The sequence below is a fragment of the Cydia fagiglandana genome, chromosome 10 (genome assembly GCF_963556715.1).
Source record: "Cydia fagiglandana chromosome 10, ilCydFagi1.1, whole genome shotgun sequence".
NCBI classification, from domain to species: Eukaryota; Metazoa; Arthropoda; class Insecta; order Lepidoptera; family Tortricidae; genus Cydia; species Cydia fagiglandana.
The window spans coordinates 4,954,772-4,971,408 of NC_085941.1; positions in this window are offsets into that span (position 1 = coordinate 4,954,772).

The window sequence follows — 16,637 nt, forward strand, 5'->3', positions numbered from 1 at the left end:
TGGTAGGGATACACCGTTTAAGGCAATATGGGAAAAACTGGATGGACCACCGAAATCGCAGAACATGTGCTCCGTTTTGGTTCTGCTTAACTATTTTGAGTCCCACGCTTTCCAGCTTTTCTTGCCATTTTCCCAGCCTGCTCTGGACCTCAAGTGCATTTTCTGATTAACTACAGTAAACAATATAAAACGAAAATATTTTTTGTACACATAATAAAAAAAAATAAAAAAAAATTAAAATATAGTAATTATAATATCGTAAAATATTTTTTTTTGCGAAATCATCATCTTCCTCGCGGTGTCCCGGCATTTTGCCACGGCTCATGGGAGCCGGGGGTCCGCTTGGAAACTAATCCCAAGAATTGGCGTAGGCACTAGTTTTCACGAAAGCGACTGCCATCTGACCTTCCTACCCAGAGGGTAAAAACTAGGCCCTATTGGGATTAGTCCGGTTTCCTCACGATGTTTTCCATCACCGAAAAGCGACTGGTAAATATCAAATGATATATTTCGTACATAAGTTCCGAAAAACTCGTTGGTACGAGCCGGTTTTGAACCCGCGACCTCCGGATTGCAAGTCGCACGCTCTTACCGCTAGGCCATTAGCTTTTCATTTTTTTAAAGAAATAAAGTTTTTATTTACCTAAACATAAGCAAGATTGTATCAAGTTGAATAAAGATTATATAGTTGATCAAGCAGATCTTGTCAGTAGAAAAAGGCGGCAAATTTGAAAAATGTATGCGCGAAGGGATATCGTCTCATAGAAAATTTGAATTTCGCGCCTTTTTCTACTGACAAGATTTGCTTGACCATCTATATTTAGGGGAAATTTTATTCGATCGATTAGGGTTGCCAGCCCTGTACACTTTTTGCATTAAGTACCTAACTAAGAAAAAAAATATTATAGATCACTTTATTTTTTGTTACTTAGGTATATATATATTTTTAAATTAAATATTTAAGAAAAAAATCGAACTTTCGTTATCTGTCTATCCTCTTGCACATTTGAGCGTTAGAGAGGAAAATAAAGATAATTTGATTTTACTTTTTAATGGTAGCTATGCCATTTTTTTTAAATATTTGATGAAGGCTGATGGCTCCTCTACACGATGGGCCAATGCCGGTCACTCCAAGGGACGCATTTATGCGTTAGCGGGAGCAAGTGATATTGCTATCTCAATCTCATTCTACCGAAAGGCTGCGTCCCTTGGAGTGGCCGACGTTGGCCCATCGTGTAGAGGAGCCATGAAAGGTACAGGCCAATTCGAACGTGCCTAGCTGACATTAGAATGATATCTGAATATTCTGAATCATTACATATTTAGCTACCATGCAACACCATCGGTTATAGTTCAATGTACGTTCGAATTGACCCGTACGTCTCAGCCATTTTCTTCAGCGTCGGTCAATTGTAGGAGAATAATTTTCATAATTACATTACTTTAAACAAAATTTAACAAAAAATTTAAATGCTTTTTAGCAAAATTTTTAAGTTAATCCATAAAGTGTATCCAAATTAAGTCAATGTTCCAATCTTAAAACGCTGAAATTAGAAATATTGTTAATGAAGCTTTCAATTTTTTTTAACAAATGGCTGATAGTTTTGAAATTATATACCAGGTGTGGCCTGTAATACGAGCAAAAAATTTAACTGTAGGCTGTACTTCTGACCAACATTTGTTCAGTAACTTTTAAAAATAACTTGTAGTTTGATTTTTAATACACTTTAAAGTTTATTCTAAGACGCAATCTATTGCGTCCATTGAAGATAATATTTATTTTGTATGATAAATAGGGACTCTAAATACTTCATAATTTTTAAAAGTTGTTAAACAAGTAACAAGTGTCATCGTTTGAGGAGTACAATCTATGTTTTAATTATTTGCTCGTGTTACAGGCCACACCCAGTATAGGTAACCTGACTACTGGCAACCCTAATCCCATTGTCTAATTTTAATAATTTGGGAATCGCCAGATGTCATTTTCAGGTAAAAAAGCAATTTCAAGTTTGACCAGGCGGTCTCACGTATTATTAAATAAGTCACTTTGCTAAATTATTTCTAGGCATTCCTCAAGGTTGATCGTTACTTGCCGTTAGGCGATATCGATCGACGTCAATTATGGACTTTTAATCTGCCTAGAGCCTGATTTAGATTTCACAGCTTGTTAAGGTTTTATAGCGCTGGTGGCCTAGCGGTAAGAGTGTGCGACTTTCAATCGAGGTCGCAGGTTCAGACCTGTGCCAATGAGTTTACCGGAACTTATGTACGAAATATCATTTGATATTTGCCAGTCGCTTTTCGGTGTAGGAAAACATCATGAGGAAACCTGCATAGCATTCAAATCCAAGGTGTAAGTATGTGAAGTCCATAATCTGCATTGGGCTAGCGTGGTGACTATAGCCCAAGACCTCTCGCGCATGAGAGGAGGCCTGCTGAATTATTATTATTATTAGTGTCTAAATGCGAAGGCAGAAGGCCTGACGCGTCCAAAGGTTAGTGCTTTAATATAAAATAATAGTACAAGTGTCTAAATGCGAAGTCGGAAGGCCGAAGCAGAGTGTAGCTTTAGAAAGATTAAACGCGTGTGTGAAAGATTGCGTTTCCTTCCACCACCATACCTATATGAGACCCGCGTCGCAGCGGCCCGGGTGGTCACCAGCAACGCAGCAGGCTTGGGAAGGCCTAGCTACTCCAGGGACTACGAGACCCCAAGCCGGAGCGGTGGTGGCACTCCACGTCAACCGACGAGCACCAAAAGTAACAGAGAAGTATCTAGAGCGTCCTACGGCAATCCAGGATTGCCCGCCCTTGACGTCGACATTTTGGTTAGGCTCTGCGTAGGGCCGAAGGGTCCAGGATGTTAGTGCTTAAACACAACAATAGTAAAAGTGTCACAGAGCTGACATAGCCACATTATGCCAAGCAGTGCCGAATCTATGCTAAACTACTAACTACAAGTAGTGACATTAAGTGACTGCAGATTCTTACATATTTTAACAAGGAACGTTGTAAAATTTATTCGCATCACGATTTTCTGCCAGGAAATTACATTTCTTAGGAATATTGTATTTTAATAGTAAAATGAGAAATTTCCTCCAAGAAAATATTATCTTCCATAAATCCGGAGCACACCTTTTTTGCGAACGCGTTGTTATTTTCTATTCCATCAGGTTTTTAGGTCAGTTCCTTTTTGAGCTGAGTGTTATTTAATAGGTGCTGCATTTATTAGTTTCACAAGAAAACATAAATAGCTTTCGCAAGAAAGCCTAGCCAAGATGACAAGTGTTCATAAAGAAAAGCCAATCGCAATTAAAATAAGTAATTAAAAGTTTGGTGTTGTATGATTGTAATCTTTGCGAAGCTACCTGGTCAAAATAATTCGATGAGGGCTAGGGCGAACATCGAAATTCGAAGATCAATTTTCTTTCCCTCCTACAATAGGGTAACAGCACCAGTAGCCAGCCAGGGACCAGTAGTCAGCCTTTTGAGTCGTTTATTGGTCATAAATATCTGGTATATTCGTTTAAACAAATCGCGAGTACTCAAATAGGAGCTTTGATTCCTTATTGGTTAATACGTCACACGACAGGTGCGGTGAGGGAACGGGAGGAAGAAATATACTCGTTCATACAGGTGCTGTTTGTCGACGAGTGCAAAAGTGTCATGTCCGCCATATTTTTTACTGCACGTGGTGTTCTCTTAACAGGCAAGAAAAACTATGTTTTAATGTTATAAGTTATTATTTTTGTTAATGATTGGTTTGTTTATTAGTTTATCTATTAAATTGGATTATGTTTTGATGAAAATATCAATATTTCACTTATAAATTGAGGGGGCTGGCCACTGGATAACACTTTTTTCCAAAAAATCCAGTGTTCAGCCCCCCACGGCTGACCTTTGGGTTATTCGTTTATTTTATTATTTTCGAGCCAATGCGACCGTTAGGACCGTTAAATTTACATTTTCAAATTTAGTTAGGCATGCCCTAGTCAATTTTAAGTAAAATCCAGTAGTCAGCCGCATTTGAAATTACGTTATAATGCGGCTGACTACTGGAACTTCTTCACTTCACTTCGCGGATCCAATACTCAGCCATTGACGTTGCTTGGTACGTCGCCGCCAAAAATATGTCCACATTTTTAAACCCTATCTCATTGAAATAAGGTGAAAAAGTGTATACATATTTGACGTTAACTATACATACCTCTCATTTTGCTTTTTCCTGGTAGGTATATGACTTTGTTTATTAATGATAATTACATCTGCATAGAATCGTTTCATTATTTTTTACGGAATAGGTACCTTCTTCTTCCTCGCGTTATCCCGGACATATATAGCATTTTTACCATGCACGGCTCATGGGAGCCTGGGATCCGCTTGACAACTGTTTTAGTTAAGTACTTATATAACTAACAAATTTCGTGTCATAAGAATTGTATGTACTTATAAGAAAAAATAATGATAATCATACTGTTGGTTATGATATAAATATAAGTGATTTTGATCAAATTATTATGAATATTATAAATTATAAAGGCTGAGTACTGGGTACACAGAGGCTGCTTACTGGATTTTGGAGGCTGACTACTGGAGAAAAATGCCGCTTTTTGTTTAAACTTAATTAGTGATATTATAAAGAGGATTGTTATTTTTTTTTATTTTTTTTTTTAAATTATGATAAACAATTGATCTAACTATGTCATTTGTTTAATTATCCGACTAATCCTGTAGAAATGCCGAACGTTCAAACTTAAAAAAGTCGTTATAAGGCTGACTACTGGTGCCTTTACATTGTATTTTAATAGTAAAATGAGAAATTTCCTCCAAGAAAATATTATCTTCCATAAATCCGGAGCACACCTTTTTTGCGAACGCGTTGTTATTTTCTATTCCATCAGGTTTTTAGGTCAGTTCCTTTTTGAGCTGAGTGTTATTTAATAGGTGCTGCATTTATTAGTTTCACAAGAAAACATAAATAGCTTTCGCAAGAAAGCCTAGCCAAGATGACAAGTGTTCATAAAGAAAAGCCAATCGCAATTAAAATAAGTAATTAAAAGTTTGGTGTTGTATGATTGTAATCTTTGCGAAGCTACCTGGTCAAAATAATTCGATGAGGGCTAGGGCGAACATCGAAATTCGAAGATCAATTTTCTTTCCCTCCTACAATATTGGAATGAGAAAGATGAAGATATCTGGTTGTTTCGATATCAACGAGGCACGAGGGCGCAGGTGACAATGACAATTGCTGAAAATAAAGGCAAAGAGAATTTGAAATAGAGGAATATTGTCAAAGTAAATTATAGTCGCACCAATAAAAGTCTGCAGCGGATTTGATAGGCCACGCAGTGTAAGTGTTATTTATACGTCATAATTTCATAGAAGTTTGACGTTTAAAATGACACTTGCACTACGTGGGCTATCAAAATCGCTGCAGACTTTTTACGGTCTAACTCTATGAAAGTAGTCAGTACATTTACTCCCTTCTTTCGACACAAATTATTAACACTTTTAGAACGCCATTTGGCTTTGATTCTTATTTTTTCACTGATATGTGTTAAATTTGTTAAATGTCAAAAAGTATCGCCATCTACTCAACGATAGGCCAAAGGTATGGTGCCAATGGTGCCATCTTTTCGAGTGGTGGCGCCAAACGCCGCATTACTGCGACAGTAATCATGAATTTCATTCCGTCACTTTAAAGGTGACGTCCAGATGTCAACTTTAAAGGTGACAATCCATTTCCAACGACAGCTGCACTAAAAGGCAATGTTGCTATCAATTTCCTTAATATTTAAAGTTGCTGCCATATTTGCTTGGGCAACTAACAACCAAGAAAATACGGCCATTTGAATGAAGGAATAGAACGTTCTAATCGCGACACCGACAGCAATATGTCAATGACAGCATACATAACCCTATTTATACAAATTAATATGCTTTTTAAAAATTTGATCATATTTTTTTAGATGTTTAAATAAATATATTTTGTGTTTAAAAAAAAATATGCTTTTACATTTATTTTTATCTTATGTTCTTAGGAAAAAGATGCAAAATGAATAAATATATTAAATATGTATGTTATTATTATAATATTCGTAGTTTGAAACTACTGCTGCCTTTTAAAAGATAAAAAGAAGTAGTTTGCTTCTTTGTTTAAAAACAAAGATAACAACCGGCGTATCTACTAATCATTTTACAAGCGGACTTAGTTCTCTACCTAATGTTTTTAATGACAGCGGCAAACATTAATATTTTTCGTAAAGAACTTTAGTCAATTCATCATACAAAATACTCTTGACGTGATTAGATAAGGAGGATCTTAAAACATTTTTATACATATTTAGCCGAATATGACACAGGTAAATTTAACAAATAATTGGAGGGCAAGAGAACATATGTGACCTACTCTATCAAAAGGTCGCTTGCCGTAAGGACTCTTTGACCTGACAGGTAAATTTGTGAGTACATATGTAATGGAATGTTACCATAAGGGTAACATTCCATTTCTGACCGCAGCTGCACTACTACTACGAACACGTCGGTGTTATTGTCAATTTCCATAATGAATGGTAGTGCTATACTGTCGTTGGAAATGGACTGTGTCAACTTAAAATGCACCATCGCCTTGAAAGTCCACGGTTTCAAAGCGACATTGCTCACAAGCCTCTTCTTCTTCTTCTTTGTTACACTCTTGACAGAGTGGTCGTGGCCATTATGTAGACTTTGAGCGATTAGTTTAACGACACGTCGCCATTCCTCCCGTAGAGCTGCTTTCCGTGAGCATTCGCTTACTATGGCCGACACACTGGCTTTGATTTGGTCCGTTTGGTCGGTCCATCTCATTGGCGATCTTCCTCTAGCCCTGTCCCCACCCACTCTTCCTTGCACAACTAGGCGTTCTATGGATGGATATAGGTATAGTTATATGGATGGATCACAATAAGCCTCACTCATTAGGAAATCAGACCATCCAAACAGTATCCGGAATCCAGATCAAACAGTATTCCCGTTTTACATAACCAAACAATTATCTGTATCATTGTGTGTATTTCTGTCTGTCGCTGTTCGCGCGTTGGCACGTCTTCAACGGTTTTTGTGGTTCTTCTATTCGTGGACGACATTGCTCTTGAGGCGGGCAAGGACGGGACGGACCCGAACTTTTTTTTAAATTATTGTTAGGGGAGACAAAGACGGATGCTCTTGAAAGTTTATGTTTAAGAGATTGTTCTTTTTAGGGTTCCGTACCCAGAGGGTAAAAACGGGGCCCTATTACTGAGACTCCGCTGTCCGTCTGTCCGTCTGTCAACAGGCTATATCTCATGAACCTTAATAGCTAGGCAGTTGAAATTTTCACAGATGATGTATTTCTGTTGCCGCTATAACGACAAATACTAAAAACAGGAAATATTAAATATTTAAGTTGGGCTCTCATACAATGAACGTGATTTTATTGCCGATTTTTGCGAAATGGTACGGAACCCTTCGTGAGCGAGTCCGACCAGCTTAAAGAAACATAAAGGTACCGTTCGGTGTCAGACTACACCAGCACTACTGCTGCGTAATGTGGCTCCACATTAAAAATGTTGCTGCCCGGATTTTTGACAGTAAGAGTGACATTCCATTTCCAACTGCAGCTGCAATACTGTTCATTTTACCATGGAAACGCGTCGCTGTCATTGTCAATTTCCATAGTAAAATGAACAGTATTGCAGCTGCAGTTGGAAATGGAATGTCACTCTAATGACCGCTAATAATCGGTACCTGCGTGTCCCGCTCTGCGTGGACCCGGGTATGTCCTTAAACTGCGTCTAGGACCTGGGTATGTCCTTAAACCACGTCCAAGACCACCGGTGGACGGGCAGCAGCGTCCCTCAAATTCGGTGTACTCGACTGCGATCGCCAACCCGCCTGCCAAGCGTGGCTATTATGGCATTCACCCCCAAAAAAGGGGGAGGCCTATGTTCAGTAGTGGACGTCTTATGGCTGAGATGATGATGATGAATCGGTACCTGTAGTAAAAAATTGACAACAAAATAAATAAATAACAAACCGAAGTAGACATAATTAAGTATTAAGTATATTGTCTTCTTTTATTGAGGTGCGCAATGATGAGTTTGTATTGTATTGTATTGTATTTTATAAAGAAAAAGGTTTAAAATTCGGCCCTGGACACAAACAGGATGGAAGCTTGCGTGTGAAATAGTTACACTAATGAGATGTCTCAATCAAAATAACATTATGAGAGTCAGGTTAGAATAATATTTTGGTTTCCGCAATCGCTATGCCAGTTGGCTAGCTTTTTGCACTCATAATTACAAATTATATCACTTTGAACTCAAGTATGCTGTTCATTACTATATACTGAGCTCATCCTTGAACTAAACTATAATTAAGACTTTATTAATTAATTGCAACTGTAAATATCCGACACCTTATTCATTATGAGAATAATCAAAATTATAATACTCTATTAATAATTAAAAAAACGATTTTCATATTTCAAAATTACATGACGGTTCTGTCTGACATCATAATTTTATAAACATCGACTTATAGTAAATTTCATCCCCTTTGATGTGATTACGTCTTATAAATCGATGAACACTGGTAGCACGCACGAAAAGTGTCACGTTGTGGACAAATCTCCATGGTAACGTTGTGGACGGATCTCCATGGTAACGTTACGTAATGTAATGGTAATGTTTTCTTGACGTTATCATGCAAAATTATCGTCCGTAAACCTACTTTATCTACGCACATATCATTAATGCTCTAAAATGCATTCAGAAACCATAGGAAATGACTAGCATTATGACAACCAATTTTACTATGAGTACTTTCTTATCTGTGGTTGTAGGTAAAATCTGTACTTTAAAGTTATAACTTTATAGATTTTTGTAAGGTTATGAGTTTAAATTTGGAACAGCTGTCAAAACTCAAGTGGGTGTCTATTCTAGTATCCATAGATATTAAAACAATTATCGATACGAAACGTCAATTCAGTATATTTTTTTAATATAAACCGTAAGACATTTTATCTCGAGTGACATGAGAATAGGGACTTCATTCGTTTGTCTATGAATTAAAAAAAAACTACGGATGCCTGACATGTGTGAAAAAAGTTTTCATTTACCGCCATTTGACGTACAGTTTATCTTTTAATTAGTTTTAGGTATAAAATTAATTTATTTTCTTGTTTTTAAACAAGTTTTAAGAAAAAATTTCATGTAAAATTAGTGATAAAAAGATATTTAAGGAGACGGCACCTCTCAAATCTGCGAGTTCCGCCAGAGAGTAACGATGGATGTCGGCTGAAATATGAGGTTAGTGAATGTATAAAAGAAGGTAATTATATGTGTGTAGATAAAGTAGTGTATGTAACTGTACATAATTAGGCATTAAAACACTCGTGTGATCCTTTTAAGAAACTCACTTCGTTCGTTTCTTAAACCCACACTCGTGTTTTAATGCCTTTCATTATGTAGCAGTCACATAAACTACTATTACAGACAACCATTTTTTTCTAAACGTCTAATCAAAATCATATTTCACACGTCAAACTTTTCATAGAATGCAAATCATCAAAATCATCACCTGCAGCTCAAACTATATATATAAATATGTCTTCACTCGACCGATAAAAAGGCCGGCCGACGCCCACATTTATCGTCGCTATACACAAAAATTAAAATCCGAAATGACGATAACGAAGAATATCAAAAGAATAAACTGATTCTAATGTCCCGCCCACTGCTTAAATTTCCTCATTGAAAAAACGCCTTTAAAATACATGTGTTACATACAAAGATGAGTCGTTTTTCCTTCAAAGCGTTGGTTGTTTTTCCGACAGTTTCCCAATCGTAAAAGAATGGTCATGTTTGTATATAAATGAGCTCAGGTTACGAATCGTTTCTACATGTCTAGAGCTATTCTTATAGTGGTTTGCCTAAGAAAGAGCGATGGTAAGAAGCGCTTGCGACCGAGCGAAAACAAAATAAACACACAATGTTCATCTAACATAATATTTTTTCAGCGGCGTTATGGCGAAGGCTATATATAGACGGAAGGTTACATAGTATAGTAATGGTGGAATGTTTGAACCTTGTTTTGAATAGTCTATTGAAGCGTATGGTTTAAGTTATGGACAATCTTTCACAGATTGACCTACTGCCGTATTCGAACTTCAAGATATTCACAAGAGACGACACGTACTAGATCCATTCTAGATACGTTATAGTTTAGATATCAACTAGTTCTTTTTTGCAATGCAATTCGGGCAACCAATGTCACTTTTACGTTAGATAGAGTAAGTATCTATTATATAGATGTGAATTGGATCTCTAGGTCATATCCTGTGGAAATCGTTCAAGGTATCTCCAGAATCGCGCAAATGTCAAAGACAGGCCGCCTAGCCAAGGTTACAATCGCTATCGCTTCGACAACGAAAATCATTATGTATCTCTATCACTCTTCCACATTAGTGTGACAGTGACAGTTGCGTTTCGATCGCTACGGAGCGTTAGCGATTGGCATCTTGGCTACGCGGCCTGGTTAGATCTTAAACATATCGTTATCGTATCTTGGTGATGTCTAAAAGATATCTAATAGATATCTATTTCAAAATCCGAATGATTTAGGTCTTTATTCGTAAGAGGTGATTCGGTTTGCATCGTATGTAATTTTATAAGGCATGTTGTTCATTCTCTCGTGTTGTCTTTAATTACTTCATTTACTATCGACATGTAACGATTGTAAAGGTGACAGTCCATTTCCAACGACAGCTGCACTATTGACCTTAATAACAATGTAAAGTATAATAATATTGAATTGACATAGTAATGAATAATATAGCTAGTAGGTAATAAACAATAGTAATGTTGCTTTTATAATATTACGATTGTAGGGTTGAATAGTTTTTTTTTAATATGTATTTTGTACTTTAGACATTTTTTTTAGTTATATTTAAGTTTATTTGAACTGTACTATATGTATTTTAGGAATAAGGACATTGTATACCGTAAACCGGTTGATTGTGATACTCTCTATTCAAATAATATTGTAACATCTGTATACTGACATTGCACAATCTGACAATAAATGATTACTTACTTACTTTAGTGCCATGCCTTATGGGAAACGGTCGCAGTGATAGTTCAGAGCCGGAAACCGCTACCAACTTTTAGTATGTTGTTAGGCATGGCATTGGGTCTCCAAAACTGCCGAGAGACGGCGGCGCCGGCCACCTACTTCAGCGGAATGACGTCATCAAAATGACTCCCGCTTCGTTGCGAATATTGCATACTGCACCCAAATTATGCATAGCACATACACGTGTGGGGTATTAAATGAAAGCCAATTGAATAAACTATATTTTATTCATACAAAGTGTATCAAAATATGCAACAGTTTAAGAGAAATTTACAAAATAATAAAAATCACGTAAAAAAATATTCGATTATTTGGGTTTTACAACCAAACCAAAAGTCGGACGATAAAGCAATGTACTACAACATTAAAGATGACGTCTCAAGCCATACACTGATATCAATAAAATCAAAATTGGACCAAATATGTGGAAATTATGCATCAAAATGTAGATATTCGCCCATACAAATGCATAAAAGTTAAAAAAATCAAAATGGGTATTTTCAGGATAATCCACATAAGCTTCTAGTATGTTATTAGCAATATGACCTGGAGTCTAAAACTGCCGGGAGACCATCGCTGTTGTTCCTCAGTTACAAATAATGACGTCATATAAATAATCACTGCCGAATTTCGTAAAATGTAAATTATAGCTATACCACGAGTCTCACATACACGTGAGTTACATGTAACGAAAGGTTATTAAATGTATTATGATTCACCTAAACATTGTTTGTAAAAAAAATGTACGGTTTCAGAGCTAGAAACAACGAAATACCACTTTTTATGGAAATAGTAGATATGTATCAATTTTATAGCTAAACTAAAACCGTCAAAAAAATTTTGCGTATAACATTTAAAAAACTTGTTATTCAACTATATATCACAATTTAAATTTTACATTTCCGACAAAAACTGTGGAAGTTGTGGAAAAAAAACTAAAGCGCCCCAACAATTCTACCTTAATACGCTCATATTATGCAAAGAATAGTTCTATTTATCGAGTATGAAATGAATGAACATTACATAAAATACATGAAAACGACATTTTCGAATGGAACCATAATTAAAAAAATAATAATTTACTTGATAAGTAAGCAAAATATTGTTTCTTTAAGTACCTAATCTCCTCCTTTCAAAGTCGGTTAAAATGTAGCTTTTGTGACCTGGGCTACAAAGACAAATAAATTGACATCTCATTTATCAAAATCAGTTCAGTAGTTTCATGCAAACGGTAGGTACCTACACATGCACGCATAGATAGCAAATTCTGCCGTAGTCGAAAAAAAAATAAAAATTCAATAATTAGACCTTTACTATTATGGCCTGGCGTGGCTTGGCATCTAACGTTGAAACTCTCAGGCCGTAGATGTTAGCAGGCCTAGCGGGCGTCGCCTCGATGAGTTAGCAAGATGCCTTATGGAGGCTTCGAATGATCAGAGGGAGGATCAGAGGGAAAATTCTGCCAGCCTTCTCAGCTCAGCCTTGAAACCCTTGCACCACTCAAGATTCCACTTTTATAAGAAGATCCTCTTTGCTTTGGGTCACTGAGCCAGTGATGTATGTATGTACAAGGCTAATCGAGGCTTAAATATATAATTATGTATAAGTGAACTGATAGGGCATTTACCTCGATAAGGCATTTTGTATTAGGCATGTACCTACTTACTGGCATGTAACTTTACATTTCTCTAATAATGTAGCGTTAGGCCATGACAATAAGAGTCTATTTCATATTAATATTTACCGCAACTACAGCAGGAACTGCTATCTACGTATGTAATTATGTATTTTTTACATGAAACAACTGAACTGATTTTGATAAATGAGGTGTCAATTTATTTGTCTTTGTAGCCCAGGTCACAAAAGCCACATTTTAACCGACTTTGAAAGGAGGAGATTAGGTACTTAAAGAAACAATATTTTGCTTACTTATCAACTAAATTATTATTTTTTTAATTAAGGTTCCATTTTAAAATGTCGTTTTATGTAATGTTCATTCATTTAATACTCGATAAATAGAACTATTCTTTGCATAATATGAGCGCATTAAGGTAGAATTGTTGGGGCGCTTTAGTTTTTTTTCCACAACTTCCACAGTTTTTGTCGGAAATGTAAAATTTAAATTGTGATATATAGTTGAATAACAAGTTTTTCAAATGTTATACGCAAAATTTTTTTGACGGTTTTAGTTTAGCTATAAAATTGATACATATCTACTTTTTCCATAAAAAGTGGTATTTCGTTGTTTCTAGCTCTGAAACCGTACATTTTTTTTACAAACAATGTTTAGGTGAATCATAACACATTTAATAACCTTTCGTTACATGTAACTCACGTGTATGTGAGACTCGTGGTATAGCTATAATTTACATTTTACGAAATTCGGCAGTGATTATTTATATGACGTCATTATTTGTAACTGAGGAACAACAGAGATGGTCTCCCGGCAGTTTTAGACTCCAGGTTATATTGCTAATAACATACTAGAAGCTTATGCGGATTATCCTGAAAATGACCAATTTTGATTTTGTTAACTTTTATGCCTTTGTATGGGCGAATATCTACATTTTAATGCATAATTTCCACATATTTGGTCCAATTTTGATTTTATTGATATCAGTGTATGGCTTGAGACGTCATCTTTAATGTTGTAGTACATTGCTTTATCGTCCGACTTTTGGTTTGGTTGTAAAACCCAAATAATCGAATATTTTTTTACGTGATTTTTATTATTTTGTAAATTTCTCTTAAACTGTTGCATTTTTTGATACACTTTGTATGAATAAAATATAGTTTATTTAATTGGCTTTCATTTAATACCCCACACGTGTATGTGCTATGCATAATTTGGGTGCAGTATGCAATATTCGCAACGAAGCGGGAGTCATTTTGATGACGTCATTCCGCTGAAGTAGATGGCCGGCGCCGCCGTCTCCCGGCAGTTTTGGAGACCCAATGCCATGCCCAACAACATACTAAAAGTTGGTAGCAGTTTCCGGCTCTGAACTATATTCCCATAAGGCATATGACTACTTACTGTTCATTTTACTATGGAAATTGACAATGACAGCGACGCTTTCAGTACCGGTAGTGCAGCTGCGGTTAGAAATGGAATGTTACCATTACGCATTATTTAAACAATTCCATTTTCAAAAACAGGACAAAAACTTCGGCGCTCTGCGCAGCTGACGGCTCTAAATATCCAATACAATGACAGTATAGGTACATATATTTATATACCTATTAAGTGGATGTGTGTGTGTAAATACTGTTGTGATTATGCGAGCTCAAATGGTATTCAAGCGGTCTTGCATGTCAATGTATTGGCAGGGGTAGGAAACTGCCGTTCAGACATTCTAGGCTACGTTCGGCTCAGCATTGCTCCGAGCAATTATTAGGGTTATCACAACTTGACGTCCCTTTGCGTGCACAACCACAGAAAAGATAATTACTTGAATATTACAATATTTATACATATCGTCTGCCTCTCTATCGCTCTTATTCGTTCGATAGAGAGGCAGATAACGAAATTTCGATTTAGGTGTTTCGCGGTAAGCCCTCTGTTTCTCAAATAAGGTCGAAGGTCAAGCGGACTCTTAGATTTATACGCGGAATTAACGCGGACAGAAGATTTGTTGCAGGATTTTGGGATAAGGGTTGTAGCTAGTTTTAGTAAGTACCTATATGTTTCTATGTATTGTATTAAGCATGTGTGTGTTGTCAGGCGTGGCTCACTCCGCGATTTCGTCGCTTTGCTACAGGTAGCTAAAAGTACATCCGTTCCGCACCAATTTTGGTGGCTAGCCATAAGCCGCGCGTGGCGCTGTCGCCACCTAGCGGCCATATCTGTCCTGATCGTAACAGACGCGTTTTATTAGAGAGTGAGTCTTCTGTGTCTAGTAAGTATTATTATTTATTCTGTGTTGTTGTACTCGTATGTAACATCAGGCTCCGCCTGCTACTTTTTCGCGATGAATACTTACAATACAATACAATACAATACTCTTTATTGCACACCTCGCATACACGAAGTTTACAATAAATGGACAATAACATAAACAAAGACAATAGAGGTAACAACAGGCGGTCTTATCGCTTAAGAGCGATCTCTTCCAGACAACCTTTGGGTATCGGAGACATAAGAATTATAATATACGGTAGGTGGCGCAAAGAAAAAATATGAAAAGTCGAATTGTATATTTAATTATTTTACCCCATTTTCATCAACAAACACAGATGTATATATTTGTTCTTAAGTAGGTATTATCTTCTTAGTCCTCGGATCGGTATTATATTCTGAAAATTTAAGCAAATTATGCGCATGCAAATGAAATGCAAACATAAACCAAGTAAGTAATTCCCTTCGCTTCCCTTTGCATAGTGACTATAGCTGATAAACCGGCGGTCTTCTCAATCATGAACTAAAAAAATATATACAGTAGAACTAGCTTAAGACGATTCTGAGGGGACCTAGCAAAAAAAGCGTTTTAAACGGGAAATCGTATTAAACGTGAAACAAAACCTTGTATTATTTCATGTACAAACATCGCAGCGGTCATAATGAGCGAATGATATCTTAGTGTAGATTAGGTATAAGTTCACACTCTCACTTTAATCTAGGAACACTAACGATAGGCTCAGCTAAACAGTCGTGGAGTAACTAACTGCAAATAAAAATCTGGGAGCGATAGCTTGCACTCCGTGGTCCATATCTGTCAAGCAGATGGCATAGCATTCTCATGCCGATAAGGACCCGACAAAAGATATTAGACAAAACAAAAAACCTAAGGTAGGTAATACAACATTAAAAAATGTTGGCTAACGGCGTATTGCATAACAATAAGACCGTACAACGGTTATGTCAATAACACAAACGTGCAGATGGTGCGTAACGGGAACTTCAGATGGCGTATTAAGCGGGACGCGAGTCGTATTAACCGTGAAAATATGTATGAAAACAGGCCTAAAGTTGCAGGGACTGGCGTAAAATGGCGTATTACGCGGGAAATTGTATTAAACGTGATCGTATTAAGCGGGTTCTACTGTAATTAATGATGACTTGTTGTATATCATTAGAAAGCGCTTACTTAGCACATTTCAAATATGCACTTTTTATAGCTCTTCCTACTGGCTATGTTTGCATGCACCCAATAAAATTTATAGGAATTGTAAGATCAACACATGTATCTTGGCCATCTTGGGAGATATACATAATATACCTAAAGGAAATGGAAACGTCGAGGTAATTGTATACTGGTTGGTCTATTACTCGGCCGCGTGCATGAGAATATTAGGTGGTCTGATCATGCAATTAAGAATTCGATGTTCATTTGCAAATCAGTTTATGTATGCATAAGCCACAGCCAGACGTGGCCAGTAACTTTAGCATGAGGTGCCATCGCGAATCTGTTTAGTTTGAATTAGTTTTAGTCGAATTTTTTTGTCGAACTACGAACTACATACTATCGAGTTTGTGACTCATGATG